At 43.2% G+C, this 18572-nt stretch overlaps 1 protein-coding gene across 3 annotated transcripts in view; it reads right to left on the bottom strand.

The window, feature by feature from the left end:
• The window catches only part of plekha7b (pleckstrin homology domain containing, family A member 7b), a 612799-nt gene that overhangs the window by 334161 nt on the left and 260066 nt on the right, over window positions 1-18572 (bottom strand). The gene's annotated exons all lie outside the window — the stretch shown is intronic.

Genomic DNA, 18572 nt, shown 5'->3' with positions numbered 1-18572 from the left:
GAGTTCAGAAGAGTGAGAGGGGACCTCATAGAAACGTTTAAAATTCTGACGGGTTTGGACAGGTTGGATGCAGGAAGAATGTTCCCAATGTTGGGGAAGTCCAGAACCAGGGGTCACAGTCTAAGGATAAGGGGTAAGCCATTTAGGACCGAGATAAGGAGAAACTTCTTCACCCAGAGAGTGGTGAACCTGTGGAATTCTCTACCACAGGAAGTAGTTGAGGCCAATTCACTAAATATATTCAAAAGGGAGTTAGATGAAGTCCTTACTACTCGGGGGATCAAGGGGTATGGCGTGAAAGCAGGAAGTGGGTACTGAAGTTTCATGTTCAGCCATGAACTCGTTGAATGGCGGTGCAGGCTAGAAGGGCTGAATGGCCTGCTCCTGCACCTATTTTCTATGTTTCTATTTTCTATGTTCGTTAGCCAATCCTCTATCCATGCTAATTCCATTAAATCACCACATTCAAACCAATTGCAAACTCACTTGCTCACAATTATGACAGCACAAAAGATGTCTTGAAGTTTTTATAAATTTCATAAAGATTAATTCAGTGCCTGTACGTGAACATACTCCCATCATTGGAAATCTTGATTTAATGCTGTTGTCCTTTGTACAATGCTTGTATTGTCAGAAATAAAATTACAATACATGTACACGTAACAAAAAGCTTTCCTGTTGGCTCAGTTGGTAAATCCACTGCACAGTGTGAAAGTTCATCGTACAGACCAGGAGAGTTGCAGCTTTGATCTCCAGTCTGTGCTGAGTTAGCTAAATTCAGCTAGAATGGTGGTAGTGCACTACAATTAACCTTCGTGTCCCAGAGTTGGGGAATGGGGACTAAATCTGCCAAGGGTTCTGCTCCTGATAACTATTCAGTGACCTCCATCTGGATAGTTCAAGTTGTGTGGACAGGCTGAGGTTTGGGTGTAAAGCCCATCCAACCCTTTTTTAAACAATAAAATAAGTGGTGACATTCATTGGTTAAAGCTCATTAAAATGACTGGCAATTTGAATGAGGTAATGAAGGGTGATTAATGGAACATACTCTGGCAAAAGCACAGGCACGATGGGCCGAATGATTTCCTTCTGCACTGTTTGATTCGATGACTTGTATGACCTCAGCAGGGAAGGTGAGAAATTGTAAAAGGGAGCGAAATACCCACCAATAAAAAACAGAGAGCCAAGTTTGCTTTTTTTGGGTTCACGCATTTAAGAAAAAACAATTCATGTGCCACATCAAAGTCCTGTCAGGCGGCAGATAACATTTTGTAAGATAAATTAGAATTTAAATTGCATTAAAAGGAAGAAATATTTATTCAAAATATTACTCAACTTAACCAGTGACAATAGAAGTAAAATGGGAAATGTACTAACCCATTGTGCCACTGGACCCCTGAAGGTTTCCTGAGGCAATTGGGATAAAAGTGCCTCCACCCTAACGGCATTCATTCTCTTTGCAGAATTTATCTGTTTTAAGAATTTGCATTGATGGTGTAAATGTAAACAGAACGATGCACTCAAACTAAGAGGTGTCGAACTAGAGAGCATAAGGAGATTAACAAGTGTTAAACAAAATTACAGATTAGAAAAAATTACCCTCTGCCTCCAGATTCTTCGCAAAAGTAGCTGATGCTATTTAAACTTTTTTTAATTAAAAAAACATCAGGTTAAGAATTGGACTGCAGGTTATCAAGATACATCTAAAGAGATATCACTGAATAATCCATAAAAGGCCATGATTCTTGTACTCCAGAAAAGGAAAGGAAAGGAAAGGATTCACATTTATATAGTAGCTTTCGTGATCTCAGGATGTCACAAAGCACCTTACAGACATTTAAGTATTTTTTGAAGTGTAGTCACTGTTGCAATGTAGTGAATCGCAGCAGCCAATTTGCACACAGCAGCGTCCACAAATACCAATGAGATAATTGACCAGATAATCTGTTTCAGTGATAGGCGTTGGTTGGATAAGTGTTTGGCAGATTAGGAGAACGCCAATGCTCTTCTTTGAATAGTGCCATGGAAACCTTGACGTCCACCTATGAGGGCAGCTGGGGCCTCGGCTTAACATCTCATCTGAAAGACAGTACCTCTGACAGTTTACCACTCCCTCAGTAGTGTAGCGTCAGCCTGGATTAGGTTTGACCCCCGACCTTCTGACTCAGAGGCAAGAGTGCTACCACAAAGGCAATGCTGACACCCAAGGCTGAAAAACATGGAAATGCCACGTGTGGAAAGCTACAAGCCAGTGGAGATATGCAAATGTATCAGAATTCCAGATTCTTGCCCAAGAGAAATTATGCATAACTTTCCTTCGAGCTACTAAATAATTAGAGGCAATTAAAAAAAAATCCATGTCCGTGGACTGTGGAAGGAGGGGACAGGGGCTTGATGAGCCAAAAGATCCTTTTGTTGTTTCATACTGTGTGTTCTTAATTGCTTTTTCCATGGGCAGCTGGAATTTCTATTCCATTTATAATACAATCAACGGATCTAACCTGCATAATTTTGTTGACTGCACTATTGCTGATCTTGCATCAACAGGTTTTAAAACCATTTGACACATTAAATTGATTTTGTCCACCACAAACTGACCAATGTTTTGTGTTTCACACTCACTTCTGAAACATTAGACCCAGTAATGTTTCATCACTTGTACCCCCCCCATCCCCCATCCACTAATTTTCAAAGCCATGCCTAGCGTCTCAGCTGTCAGCCCTTCACTGATGGCTATAACTAGGTTAAGACCATTTCGTTACAACTTTTCATCACAAGAAATCCCATAGGTATCTGCAAAAACGCAGAACAGTCAAGACAATAATTCTGCAAAGAAAAAAAATCTTCAGCTGCAAGATCTTGGCAGATCAACTGCATGGGACATGCCACATCCAGAATCATTAAAGAAATATTTTCACGCTCAATTGCTAACTGGATCATGATTTTATACTTAAACAGCAGTCATAGCAGAAAGGAAGCAGTGTAACGCTTCATCCACTTTCCCTTTCATAGCTGTCACTTTTTAGATCAACAAGCTGTTCAAATGCTGCACAATACACTGATAAATGTCAAAATAATACACAATCTGTACATGGACTAAAAAAGTCACATTGGTGCCCCACGCTTCATCATATTTAGTATTATTGCAAACTTTCCCGATTTAATAAGATAGGGTCGAAGGTAACTAATGAGCTGCACTGATGGCTTATTTTGTAAATGTGTGGAATGATATTGAGTCAGAGAGAGTGCTGGATCCAGATTCAGTCTTTGGTCTGTGCTGAGTTAGCTGATCACAACCATGGCAGCAGCTGGAACACTGCAATTGGTGTCAGTAGCCATGGACTGGAAGGAGAAGGATGAGGAAAGAAGTTAGAAGGGATTCCCATGAACTGATCACTTTCTATGCCCCAACTGAAAGGTACATACATGTGGGTATAAAGCGAGACAGAATCTCCCTTCACAGTAAACTAGCCTGACACACTCAGCTAGATTTTCTAATTGTGTCATTTTAGTGACAACATGAACCTATTTGAAGAAAATCAGTTAACAATGGCATTAAGATATTGACTTAGAAAACCCAGGTTTACAAATGAAGAATGGCTATTTATGTGGGGTACCCATAGCCGATAGATCTGTATCCCAGTCAGTATCGTCAAGAAAGGATATGAAAAAACATTTTTCAAAATGGATTGTCAAAAACTTACCTGATTGTTCAAACCAACTTCAGTTCGGCTGCTACTTCCTTGTCGTTCTACTTGCTTCATTTTGTTGACAGGCAAAGGCAGTACTGTTCACTTTGGATTTTATTCCAATCAACCCCTCAACAGAATGTTGAAGGCAATGTGAGATGGCTACAAATTAACCTTGGGATTTCATTTTCAGAGCCAGGCTTACAATGGACGAAATATTTTTAGACAATGGAATGTGAATGAAATCCCTCAGGAGATTTCAAAGACTAGCTCAATGCAAGCATATTCTGAAACTTGAAAAAGTGGAATGTTTATAATCATGGATTGGATTATCCTTCGCAATACAAATTCTACATTTTAAAATGTACTTTGTCTTCCATATATTTAAAGTACTGCAAACATTCTAAAACTTTTACACCTGTTGTATGATAAAACCCACATTACCATGAAACAGACACAGCAAAAGGAAATTCAAATAATTGCAGAATTCTTTTATTGAGAAATCAGGCACACAAAGAGCAAGGATTGTCGTATGTAATATCAAGATTGAATAAACTCGGAGCAAGAAAGTCCTCACTGCATTACTGGGCTATGTTATAGATAATGAGGGGGCTTGGCAAGGTGGATGCAGAGAGGATGTTTCCACTGATGGGGAGACTAGAACTAGAGGGCATGATCTTAGAATAAGGGGTGGCCCATTTAAAACTGAGATGTGGAGAAATTTCTTCTGAGGGTTGTAAATCTCTGGAATTCGCTGCCACAGAGAGCTGTGGATGCTGGGTCATTGAATAAATTTAAGACAGAAATAGACAGTTTCTTAAACGATAAGGGGATAAGGGGTTATGGGAAGCGGGCGGGGAAGTGGAACTGATCAGATCAGCCATGATCTTATTGAATGGCGGAGCAGGCTCTAGGGGCCGTATGGACTACTCCTGTTCCTATTTCTTATGTTCTTATGTAATAGTTGGTACATAGGTTTGCTGCAAGTTAATTGCAAAGCATCTCACAATCTCGGTGGCGAGAAATTTGCCTTTTTCGACACACAGAAAATCCCACGTATTCGTCACTTTCACTAATTACACTGATTGCCGGATATGGGAGGGAGGGGGGTGCAGAGCCCAGTCGGAGCAGCGACTGACTGACCACAACTTCAGGATTCCCGCGTTGAGATACGCAGTTAGTTGGCCATCATTATCCACCGCAAATTCCGGCCCAATACGAGTAATACAAAGCAGTGCATACTTCTATGAAGATCCCATTTTGTTCCATTGATCTCCATATTAGGCGTTTGAAGTATTGCTTTGAACAAGACTCATCTTAATACAAGATGCGGGGTGGCATTGCTGGTTAAAGAGGAAATTAATGCAATTGTAAGGAGGGACATTAGCCTGGATGATGTGGAATCGGTATGGGTGGAGCTGCGGAATTCCAAAGGTCAGAAAACGCTAGTGGGAGTTGTGTATAGACCACCAAATAGTAGTAGTGAGGTTGGGGACAGCATCAAACAAGAAATAAGGGATGTGTGCAATAAAAGTACAGCAGTAATCATGGGCGACTTTAATCTACATATAGATTGGGCTAACCTAACTGGTAGCAATGCGGTGGAGGAGGATTTCCTGGAGTGTATTAGGGATGGTTTTCTCGACCAATATGTCGAGGAACCAACCAGAGAGCTGGCCATCCTAGACTGGGTAATGTGTAATGAGAAGGGACTAATTAGCAATCTTGTTGTGCGAGGCCCCTTGGGGAAGAGTGACCATGATATGGTAGAATTCCTTATTAAGATGGAGAGTGACAAAGTTAATTCGGAAACTAGGGTCCTGAACTTAAGGAAAGGTAACTTCGACGGTATGAGGTGTGAATTGGCTAGAATAGACTGGCAAAGGATACCTTAAGGGTTGACGGTGGATAAGCAATGGCAAACATTTAAAGATCACATGGATGAACTTCAGCAATTGTCCATCCCTGTCTGGAATAAAAATACAACTGGGAAGGGGGCTCAACCATGGCTAACAAGGAAATTAAGGATAGTGTTAAAACCAAGGAAGAGGCATATAAATTGGCTAGAAAAAGCAGCAAACCTGAGGACTGGGAGAAATTTAGAATTCAGCAGAGGAGGCCAAAGGGTTTAATTAGGAGGGAGGAAATAGAGTACGAGAGGAAGCTTGCAGGGGACATAAAAACTGACTGCAAAAGCTTCTACAAATATGTGAAGAGAAAAAGATTAGTGAAGACAAACGTAGGTCCTTTGCAGTTGGATTCAGGTGAATTTATAATGGGGAACAAAGAAATGGCAGACCAATTGAACCAATACTTCAGTTCGGTCTTCACAAAGGAAGATACAAATAACCTTCCGAATGTACTCGGGGGATAGTGGGTCTAGTGAGAATGAGAAACTGAAAGATATCCTTATCAGGCGGGAAATTGTGTTATGAAAATTGATGGGATTAAAGGCCGATAAATCCCCGGGTCCTGATAGTCTGCATCCCAGAGTACTTAAGGAAGTGGTCCTAGAAATAGTGGATGCATTGGTGATCATTTTCCAACAATCTATCGACTCTGGATCAGTTCCTATGGACTGGAGGGTAGCTAATGTAACGCCACTTTTTAAAAAAGGAGGGAGAGAAAGCGGGTAATTATAGACCAGTTAGCCTGACATCAGTAGTGGGGAAAATGTTGGAATCAATCATTAAGGATGAAATAGCAGCACATTTGGAAAGGAGTGACGAGATCGGACCGAGTCAGCATGGATTTATGAAAGGGAAATCATGCTTGACTAATCTTCTGGAATTTTTTGAGGATGTAACTAGTAGAGTGGACAAGGAAGAACCAGTGGATGTGGTGTATTTGGACTTTCAAAAGGCTTTTGACAAGGTCCCACACAAGAGATTGGTGTACAAAATCAAAGCGCATGGTATTGGGGGTAATGTACTGACATGGATATAGAACTGGTTGGCAGACAGGAAGCAGAGAGTCGGGATAAACGGGTCCTTTTCAGAATGGCAGCCAGTTACTAGTGGGGTGCCGCAGGGCTCAGTGCTGGGACCCCAGCTCTTTGCAATATACATTAACGATTTGGATGAAGGAATAGAATGTAATATCTCCAAGTTTGCGGATGACACTAAACTGGGTGGCGGCGTGAGCTGTGAGGAGGACGCTAAGAGGCTGCAGGGTGACTTGGACAGATTAGGTGAGTGGGTAGATGCAGTATAATGTGGATAAATGTGAGGTTATCCATTTTCGGGGCAAAAACACGAAGGCAGAATATTATCTGAATGGCGGCAGACTAGAAAAAGGGAAGGTGCAACAAGATCTAGGTGTCATGGTACATCAGTCACTGAAAATGGGCACGCAGGTGCAGCAGGCGGTAAAGAAGGCAAATGGTATGTTGTCCTTCATAGCTAGGGGATTTGAATATAGGAGCAGGGAGGTCTTACTGCAGTTGTACAGGGCCTCTGAGGCCTCACCTGGAATAGTGTGTTCAGTTTTGGTCTCCTAGTCTGAGGAAGGATGTTCTTGCTATTGAGGGAGTGCAGCAAAGGTTCACCAGACTGATTCCAGGGATGGCTGGGCTGTCATGAGGAGAGACTGGATCAACTGGGCCTTTATTCACTGGCGTTTAGAAGGATGAGAGGGGATCTCATAGAAACATATAAGATTCTGACAGGACTGGACAGGTTAGATGCGGGAAGAATGTTCTCGATGTTGGGGAAGTCCAGAACCAGGGGACATAGTCTTAGGATAAGGGGTAGGCCATTTAGGACTGAGATGAGGAGAAACTTCTTCACTCAGAGTTGTTGACCTGTGGAATTCCCTGCCGCAGAGAGTTGTTGATGTCAGTTCATTGGATATATTCAAAAAGGAGCTCGATATGGCCCTTACGGTTAAGGGGATCAAGGGGTATGGAGAGAAAGCAGGAAAGGGGTACTGAAGGAATGATCAGCCACGATCTTATTGAATGGCGCTGCAGGCTCGAAGGGCCAAATGGCCTACTCCTGCACCTATTTTCTATGTTTCTATGTTCTTGTACTCAGGAGTCACAGTTCTACCCAAATCATTCACACTAGATAATCCAAAGTAAAATTAAGATCTATTCAATCTTGGAGACAAGGTTTTGAAATAATCAGCAGCAGTTTTAGGGACAATATTTCAATAAACATTGCAACAGAAATCAATACAAGTACTTCAAACATCATATGTATTGATGACGAGAAGTCTTATCAAAATCCAGTTATTAGTTACATCAATTTCTGGATAATAGTTTAAAATTAACACTGTCTATGCTATTTCATATATTCATATTTAAAGTGCTGAGGAATGACTGTAAAGTTAGTTTGCAGACATGTATCCCTTTTGTACAGGAACTATATTTCACAATTACAGACAAGTCAATATCACCCTTGAGTGCTCATCAATCAAAACAAACCTGCAACTGCAATATCTATTGATTGAATCTTTGCCTTTTGTTTCAAAGACAGCAACAAGAACTTTCTTTCTATGTAGACTCAGTGGCTTCTAAACCATGTTAAAACTAGCCACACTAATTGGGCTCGTGAGCTGAGCTACTAACACAACAGGCCATGAAATGATGGAAGCATCGTTGAGCTAAAAATTTTTTTGGAGAAGATTGAGAGAAGACGTGATCCAGATGTTCAACTGAGAAATGTAGTTGTTGTTGTAAATATTTACTTACTATTTGACCTGAACTGCGAACACAAAACTAGGTTTACAATGTAAAACAAGGGATAAGACAAAATATAGGTTGAACCTCTCTTATCCGGGACTCCCTTATCCGGCACCACTTCAGGCCGCCGCGTGGCGTATGCGCCGAATTCGGCCGGTCAAAATCCTTCCGTCCCTGGTCTCAGAACATACATTACAAAAAAATTCATAGAGTACTCACCAATATAATCTTTCGCCTCGATGTGGGGGATATTGGCTGGCTCCGCCTCGTCACCCTGCTGGAACTCCTGCAGCCACAGTCCTTGGGCCAGCCACTCATCCCCACAGTGCTCCCTCCAGGGGGGGGCGGGGGGGGTCAGGCCGGTGGGCCGTGTCCTTGGGCCGGCCGCTCCTCTGCTCAGCGTTCCCTCCAGGGGGGGTCGGGCCGGCGGGTCGCATCCTCGGGCCAGCTTGCACCACGCCGACTCTTCGAGGCCCACTTGGGCTGCCAACCTCCTCTCCTCCACCACCCCCCCCCCCGGCCAATGACCTCCCCTCATCCGGCAAAATCCCTCATCTGGCACAGGCCAGGTCCCGAGGGCGTTTGATAAGGGAGGTTCAACCTGTATTTTAACTCTTCCCCGCAACCCAACAATAATAGATGAAAATTAGGCTGTCAATCAACTTCTTCTACAAGAGTGGTGGTTAGAAAGATAGGTGTGGACCGAGATGATCAATTACTCCAAAGGGACACAATTGTCCCTCCACTGCTGGGACCAAGGGATGGGGTTAATATTGTCTGTAGAAGGCAGCTGCCAGGGTTGAGTGGTGAAGATGGGAATACAGACAAATAATCTGGAGTTTTGCTGCAGTATCTTTGGGAATCAGGGCGTATTTATACAGAATTTTCCCAGGCAAGTTTAAGTTTAGTTTGCGAGGCTCTATGCAGTGGATACCTTGGAGTCCCTTCAATCTTCATTGGCAAAAATACTCTCTTTAGTTTCAACTGTCGTGACATATTCACATTGGAATTCAAATGCCTGAACTGAATAAACGTGAATTGCCATAACAAAAGCCATAAGACAAGTATTATTTGGAAAGAAAAAGGTAACATTTCCCAAATTCCATTGAAAACTCCTTATTTATACTCCAATAATTAATTGTTTAACATTTAATTCCGCCCCCTTCGGGCACCACCCATTAGCTTGGGCTAATCTATTACGGGGACCAAATAGAAAATGAAACCACCTGATGACTGAATAAAAGTAATTACTATAACAACACTTTGCTAACTGCTGCACCCAACTATATGACAAAGGGCTCAATTTTGCCCAAGCCTGTTTTTGGCATATTGCCAGATATATGCCCGTTTTTCTTGGCCAGAAATATTTTGTCAAAGTTTCCCCGATGTATAATTCAAATTTGGCGCCGCGCAGCGTGACCAGTCACCTTGTGGGGGGGGGTGGAGCCTATTGTCTGCGCCGAAAAAACAATGCCGCACCTTCTGCGCATGTGCGACAAAAAAGGTGACGTTTTTGACGTTATTTCAATGGACGCGCATGCGCAGTACAGCTCCGGGTTGACATTCGGCCATTTTTCAAGAGCCAGTTGTGTGAGAAGGATTGCTGTGTGAGAGCATTGGAACAATCGGATCTGCAACGCAGTGCAGGGCCCAAGAATTTCTTACAGGATGAAGTGGAGGCACGAGTTACTGTGATTGAGACCAGATGGCACGAGCTGGACACCAGCAGAGGCCACATAAAAGTTTCAGCCAAAGAAATGAAGAAACGCTGCAACCAAGTTGCAGAAGATCACTGTGCAATGGTGATCACCACGAGGTCTGGAGGCCAGTGTAAAAAGAAGTGGCAGGACCTTGGTCAAGTAGTTAGTGTAATATTTTAATTTATTCAATGGAATTGCAATTGCAAATGTGGCCAGCTGTATATTTCCCGCCCAGCAGAAAGACACCCTCTCTATAAAGTTACATTTTGTTCTTTGCAGAGGAAGGCGGCACATAATAAAAAGGGAAAGAATTCGAACAGGAGGCGCGGCAAATCTGCAGCCACTGACTCTGTTGAAGAGAGGGTCGCTGCTTTGATGGGTCTTGCCTGATAAACAGCAACCGCCACTGCACAAACTGGGCCCACACCCGAGGGGGAGGGCAAGTCCTGCAAATTCCACAGTCTGCCGTTGCTAAATGTTAAGTACTGGGCGGGCTAGCTTTGCTTTGGTTTCTGGGGATGGCTCCGTCAGCTACGCTTCGGTTGATGCAATGAGCTATCATTCATCGTGGTCCTTCAAATCAGCCTGCTGCCTGTGCTGTGTGAGCCTACTCGTGCCATCCACCCTGCCCCCTCCTCTGTTGCCAACCATTTGACTGTGTTCTGGAATATTTTGCAGAACTTGAAGCCAACCCTGATGATGCAGATGAGGACAAGCCTGAAGAGGAGAACATCTTCCAATCCCACCCTCCAGACCAAGAGCATGGGATAAGGGGGAGGGGATGGAGATGGATGAAGCCCCCACTATTTTACTGACTTTGGAGGAGGTGCAGGTGCTGCCTATTGAGGTGCCAACCACTTCCGTGGCTAGTGGTTTGAGTGTTGGTGGGACATTCCATGGTTTCCTGACATCCGAGGTTGCAGGTCCCAGTGGTGTGGTGCAGCGAGGCACACCCGGGGCCCCACCTTCCGAGGTTGCAGGTCCCAGTGGTGTGATGCAGCGAGGCACACCCAGAGCCCCACCTTCCAAGGTTGGAGGTCCCAGTGGTGAGGTACAGCGAGGCACACCCAGGGCCCCACCTGCCAAGGTTGTAGGTCCCAGTGGTGAGGTACAGCAAGGCACACCAAGTGCTACACCTTCCAAGGTTGCAGGTCCCAGTGGTGTGGTGCAGCGAGGCACACCAAGTGCCACACCTTCCGACGCTGCTGGTCCCAGTGGTGGGTTGCAAGCCACACCCATGGGGAGAAGGGGAAGGAGAGCTCGACCGCGCTCGCCTCAGGTGCAGGATCTAACAGATGTGGTTCAGATGATGGCAATGAGTGGGGAGAGCACTGACCTTACGCGATCACTCCTGGACACCATCAGTGGGGTGGGTGATGAGGTAGCGGGACTGTCGGGAGCAGTAACAACAATCTCACAAGAAATGGGAATGATGTCAGTGACTATGAGGGAGGGGATGTCAGAGATGGTGCAAACACGATCACTGAATATGAGGGAGGGAATGTTGCAGGACGCTGACACTGTTGGGGCGCATGAGGGATGGCATTTTGGAGTTAGCTTCTGCAATAAGGGAACACGCCCAGACCCCGCGCCCATTGACAGAATCAACCTGCCACTCCCACTCCAATCCCCACACAAGCCTCTGAAGAGCCCCAAGCCAGGCTCTCCTCATTGCCGCCTGCCTTGCCCCACCCCCCAGCCCGCCCTCAACAGGTGCGCACTACCTGAGATCTTAGAAAGAATAAGCTTGGTACCAACTTCAGAAACACTACGCCACCGGCTGGGGGCAGGGGTGGTGGAGTCACCAAGAACAAACACGGTGGGCAGTCTTCGAATAAGGTGGAGGAAAGATGGGTGCAGCCTTTCTTTGCTGCTGCTATTGTTACTGTTGTAATTCTTGTTCTCAAATTAAAAGATTTTTGTAAGTTATGGTAAATTTACAAGTTTAAAAGTTTGTACGTGATCTTAAAGTTTGTAAGTGATTGTAACTGAAAACTTTGAAGTTTGATACAAACTTTTATTAAGGTTAAGTACAAAGAACTGTTTGTTAAATTTTTGAATAAAATATATTTTATATTAAATCTGAATCATTTTCATGATTTGTTCCATTATTCATACAGCAGGCAGGACAGGTTCTTTGTTCTCTCACCCCAAGGTCTGTATGGATGCACTACACCCAGTTCTTGTGGCTTCTCCTCCACCCACCCCCCCAAACTCATTGCAGTCTTGTGCCGAGTGTAACAGCCTTCCGATCGCCACCGCTCTTCCTCCCTCGCCAGGTTTGTTTTCCACCCGGGTGCGGGGCCAAAGTTACGACCCTCCAGCCCTGCTTGAAGACGTTCGGTGGTGCCGGGTGAGTAAAAAAAAAAACTTCAGAAATCCAAGAAACTTCCATGTACTCCGTTGAAAGTTTATAAAAGTTGAGCTTTGTTATGGATATTTCAAGTGTTAGAGACTCCCTCCACAATGGGTCTTTCAGCACCGATTTTTCAATGTGTGTTGCTTTCTGTTAACTCACCAGAAGGTTTTTCCGGAGTGGCCAGATAAGCCGACCTCGGATAAAACATTGTTGGGCAAACTGCGAAAAATGCTGAAAACTGGCGCAGACATAAGGGGATGTCAAAAGAACCTAACGGAGAAAAATCGTACCTAAAGCAGTTATGCCGGAGCAGATTCCAGGGGAAACTTTGAATTAAATAATTATGCCAGAAAAAACGTCGCAAATGACCTGGGAAAATTGAGTCCCAAAGAGGGTACATTCCAGCAACATATAGCCTCTGGCTCACTGTTTGCAATGTCGCAGCAGATTTGCTAGTTCTGTTAAAAAAAAAGTTGAAGAAGAAATGGGGGAGGTGAGAGCACCACACCTCCCTTACTTGCAGGTAACCCAAACAATCTCCCTGAAACACAAGCACTGGAAACAAGTCAAGTCATACTAAGTTTTAACTGGAAATAATGGGTTGCTAATTTTAATGAGTGCTCTCCAAACATTGCAATAGTGCAGATGATCTAAGTAAAACATAGGTTAGGTACAGCACAGTTTTTAATAAGCTAATGCCTTGTGCAAAATATGCCAATTACTCAGTGACGAAAGCAGAATAATGCGCAAGCAATTCAGATGTCACTGTGATTGTCAATCTGTAAAAATAGACTGGACAGCTATATTTAAATAATGATATCCAAATGAGTGGTATTTTAATTAGCAAAACAAGGATGAACAAGAAAACTAGCAGGCTGCATATTTTTCTCCAACGGCAATTGAAACTTGCACTCTGCCATCTCAATACAAATTTCCATTGCATATAAACCGAGACATTGAAAACTGATAAATAAATTGTATCAATAATATTCTTTGAATAAACTTAAAATTGAAATAAAATGTTATTGCACAATGTTTTGGATTAGGTGTTCTGAGACAAGAGACTCGAGCAATTTATACAAACTGACCCACCCCTTTCCAGAATTTTTCCAACTGGCCTTTTCAAAACGATGAGTAGCTGTAACATTTTAATTGCTTGATCTGAAACCTGAGGATACAATTAGTGTTAAATATTAAACAGATAAGACTGCATAATTTCCATATTCCACAGTATGTTAAAAAATGAAATCCACAAAACTCTGCAGTCAGTCAAACAAATCTTCATGAGTATTATAATTCCAGTTGTCTACAGTGTTATTAAGCTTGAACAGAACTAGAGGTTCAGTGCTACCGAAAAAAGAAAGAAAGCTCACTTAATGCTCTGTTGCTGACTTAATAGCTCAATACACCACAGGGCGCGGACTAAGACAAAACAAACCTGAAGGTCCCAGGTTCGATCCTTGCTTTGTACCTAGTTATCTGATCTCAAACAGAGCAGCTACAAGTCCTCTGGATTGAAGGGTAGATGATGATTCAAGATCGGGCTCAACTGTAATATCCTCCATGATTAAAAAGCCTGTTGACATTCGCTATCGAGGACTACATATGATGTGCGTTCACTTGGACGAGGTGCCATATAGCAGCCACCTCCTGCGGAATTGTGCCAAATAAGCATTCGCGCTTCAAGAAAAGGAGAGAGATGGGACAAAATTCAAAAATAGAGGCTAACCAAAGGGGGTGGGAAATATACAAAAGTCTTCCACACTTCACATCATTTCTTGCCTATTACTGAGCTAATATTTATAAGCCACAAATGTTTACATTCTCAATCCTGCTACAAAATAACTCACTTTAAAAATAGTCTTGTTACAGTAGTAATTTCCCACCATTGTACATGGAAGTTTCTGTAAATAAAACCTTCAGACAGAAGAACAGAATGTTCTCTCATTGATTGGTTCCTGCACACACCTCTCCTCACCTTATGACTCAAAACACTGATACACAAACATCCGTCTTTATCAGTGCATTAGTTGATTCACGATACAATCTTTTCATTTTTCTCTTTTTTTAAAAAACTTCTCTTCGACCTCTTCCTGTGCTCTATACCATTTTATAATCCACAGTGCAGGCATGAAGCTTGTTTCAATGCCACTGCCTAAACCATCCTGGAAATAAGATGTGGCAAATCAGTCCTGATTGTATAGATAGTGACCACCCAGACTTGATGGGCTAAGGCAGCTGAAATTGGATGGGGGATGCACAGGTAGCCAGAGTACTGGAAGATGCACAGAATGCTCGAGACAAGGCAGGGGAAGCGAGGCGAGAGAAAATTGAGGAAGTGGTACAAGGATGAGTTAGGGATCGATTTATAGATGAGGATGAAGGATTTAAAATTCAATGAATTTGGAGACAGAGAACCAGTGCAGGCTAACCAGGACAGAGGCTAGGGGCAAATGGGACTTGGTGCAAGTCCAGATATGTGCAGTAGAATTTGGGACGATTTGGTGTTCGGGGCAATTTGGAGTTTCGCGATATGATAAGTTGAAAGGACAGCAAGGAATGCGAGAGAGAAATTAAGTCGAGGAGTAATAAAGGTGTGAAGAAAAGATGAAACAGTAAAAGCAAGTGGTCTCCCTTTCTTCGGTCTTCTCAACGCAAGGGTGAATCGCTACATCGTGATCTCCTTCATGCGCTTGAATGATATGATGGAAATCTTGTTTCTATCATGTCTTTCAAGTTTCATTAATAGCTGCAACCTCTGAGCCCTTAGTTTTCATCTATTGGCATTCCTGGTCTATTTCCTCTGGGCTCAGTAGAACTTCCACATCTCCTCCACTGCTAACACTGCCTCCAAGAAGCTCAGTTACCTCTTCAGTGTTAAAAACTGCTTTTACCCTCAACAACTATTATGCATTGGACAGGCTTGGGTTTTTGAGACTTAAATACTACTCCCCGATCTAGAGAAGCTATTCCAGCATCTTTCACTCTTGAACAAGATACAAGTAAAATCAATAGGCAATCCCTTTTCTTTCTACACTCTCATCTCTTGCCTCTACCACTCTCCCTAAATCTTTCTTACTTTTCTCTTTTATAAAACATGTGCAGGTGAGATCATGTCTGAACTTTTGCCTTGTTTCTAAGTTACAAATGTGCTGTCCAATCTGCAGGTCCTCCTTGCTACATGCTCGGACATTGGCATCGCGAGTCTTCTCTTTTACCGTATTTTTCCCCGGACCTCAAAAATGAATGCACTGCCTTACCTAATTTAGTCATTCTTTGCTCCATCAATCTTAAAGCTTTTAAAACACAAGCTTGGTACAATCTAATCAATATGTCCTGATTTACTACCAAAATAGACCTTGGCCCTGCACTTCAATTGTTTGATTTAAAAAAAAAAATCAGATCTGTTCAGTTACTTTTTCTCTGCATCCCAGGTGAGGAAGAATTTGAACTTCACCAGATACGCCCCACCTTCTGGTATCGTCAACACCGGGAACTCCCACATGGCAAAATGGGCCACAATCGTGCGGTTCCTCTGCATCATCCAACTTACGATAAACCATTCCTCCCAACTATCTTGTTTTAATTGATACAGCTCATCATTAAACAGTGTCACTGAGTGTCAGCGATTGGAGAGTAGGCAGGTGCAGCACGAGCGGCGAGGTCGGGGCGAAGGAGCGGCGAGAGATTGCAGAGTGATGTGATCAGGGCCCAGGAGAGGCGCGAGTTCGGGGCAAGTGGCTGGTGTGCAACGGCCACCACACGTTTAAAAAAAAACAACATACAGGCATCTTCCACCTTTCAAGATTTAGTTCGGACCTGGAATTTTAGGTCCTTCATTAAAACTGCTGTGAACTTTCTGACGTGGAAGCAAGTCATCCTCGATTCAATGATGATGATAAGAACAGCAACAGATTGTAAGATTACCAAGCCAACAAGCGACTTGCATAGAAAACCCTACAGCCACCCAAAACACAAAGATGAATATCATCCTTTCAACACACTGCAGGCTGAGAGGTATGCATTGAGCTTTTAATAAACGCTTGGAGGAAATGGGAGTACATAATGGAAGTGAAAATAAATGCTTTCTTTCAGCATAACCATTCAAAAAATGTGTAGCAGCGCCATCAACAAATGAAAAGAAATGAGACGTGACCCAGTACAAAAAAAAACCTTTAAAATTAAATCCAAATGCCAAACAATAGATAAAGGTTAGCATAAATTTGATGGAATCATTCTGCTCGACCTACTTTAGAAAACTAATTCAGACATTTACATGGATATAAGTGACTGTGTAAGTCAGTTGTAAAATGTATTATTTTAACCCCAACTTTAGTACCAGAGAATGCAAAACTTAATGGTCAGTTGGAAGAATCATTGCACTCTTAATGCAGAGAGCGTGACATTACATTAAATTGGAACTCCAGGCTTGACATAGATAATCAAACTGGATGATTGAAGCATACATCTTGAGCAATACATTTTCCACGCTGACCATCATAACTATTATTATTGCACAGCCTTCCAGGGAGACAAGTGTTGATGGGATTACTGCCAAATATATTTGGGGTTTGACTTTGGCTTTCTTAATCACAGTTTCCGAGTTTGTAAAGCATATTTATGATTTCAAATTGTTTTTGCAAATTGACTCTGTAGATTTTGTCTTTCAAGAGCCATATCTACTGAGAAGGATAATGAGGGTTTCAGAGATATTAATAGTAGCCCTCGATTTCCCCCCCCCCACAGGTGGAGTTGGGGAATAAACTTAAATGCTTCGAAAAGTAGGAATCAACAGGTGACTATAATGGAGGCAGGAAAGTAATAAACACACACATACTGCAAACTTCATATTCATATCTCGGCATTTCTGCAGAGCCTTGCAAGACCCGATGTGCTTAAAACTTGGTTAAAATATCTTTCGACTTCATATGGTTTGCATGCAATAGATCCATATCAGTGAGAAAGCCTGCAAGCTGCCAAAACTGGACCAGATCTTGCTGGAAAAATAACTTGCAAATCAGCCAGCAAGTTCAGGGGATTAACAGATATGGTGCAACTTGCACATTTCCAGAATTTGCTGGTCGATTTACACCACACCCCCATTCGCTTCACACAAATGGCATCGCGCTCTTAGCCTCAGTTATTTTTAACAACTTGCTGGACTTGAACATTAATTGCCCATTAAAATTACCACAGAAGGTTAAGTTAAATAATTAATAGCCTAAGTAATTTTTAATGACATAATTGTTATTGCAATACCAATCAACCTCTCGGTCCCAGAAAGTGAATGTAAACTGTTGAATCACATTCTCCAATGTAATAAATTGCTGTTATAGGTAGAGCATCCGAAATTCAGAAACCTCGGGACCAAGGCTGTTCTGGATCTCGGATATTTTGGAACGCCATTCCGACGTTCCGAATCCGGAAACGCCCGGACCGAGGTTCGGATATTTCCGGATTTCGGAACGTCTTTTCAACATCCCAAATCGACAACCCTTCAGCAAAACATGAGGGATGGAGGGAGAAAAAGAGAAAGAGAGGACTTTTCTGTGAAAGAGCAGAATATATACAGGTATTGTATTGTTTTCTTTATTGTAACCTTATTCAGTTTGATTTACTTTTGTTCAGAAAAATTGTGGTACAGCCTACACGAAAATATTTTCATCAGATGTTAATAGCATGCATGTGGGAGTGGGTTGGATCGGCTCGGTTCAGGGTCATGGGGCGTTGCGATCCGATTGCAGCTCCCTATTTTTGTGGTTTGATTTGGGGGCAGGGGCTGGCCGGTTTGGGGAGCCAATTACGGACAACTGCGCTGTGCATGCCCGGCTTTCGGCCGGCTGTTTTGTGCAGGTGTTGTGCCGTTTGGGGAAGTGCAGAGCAGGTGTGCGGAGTTTCGCTGGAGTCTTGCGCTGGCGGTTTTAGCTGGACCGCCGGCATGCAAAGCTGGGAGTGCCGCAGCCACCGTGCTTTGGACTTTTGGCGTGCCCGTGTTCTGGCCAAGGCAAAATGCTCCGGGGGGGGCCTGCGTTACGGCCCCAGGAGCAGCGGTGCCTGTGGGTGTGAAGACCTGCAAGAAGAGATGGGTTGGAGTTTGTGATTTTTGATTTTTTTTTCCTCTGGCAATGTAGTGGAGGGGT

Source organism: Pristiophorus japonicus, chromosome 14 (assembly GCF_044704955.1).
Source record: "Pristiophorus japonicus isolate sPriJap1 chromosome 14, sPriJap1.hap1, whole genome shotgun sequence".
NCBI lineage: Eukaryota > Metazoa > Chordata > Chondrichthyes > Pristiophoridae > Pristiophorus > Pristiophorus japonicus.
The sequence above is the reverse complement of the archived record's forward strand: the minus strand, read 5'-3'. Positions and strand labels throughout refer to the sequence as shown.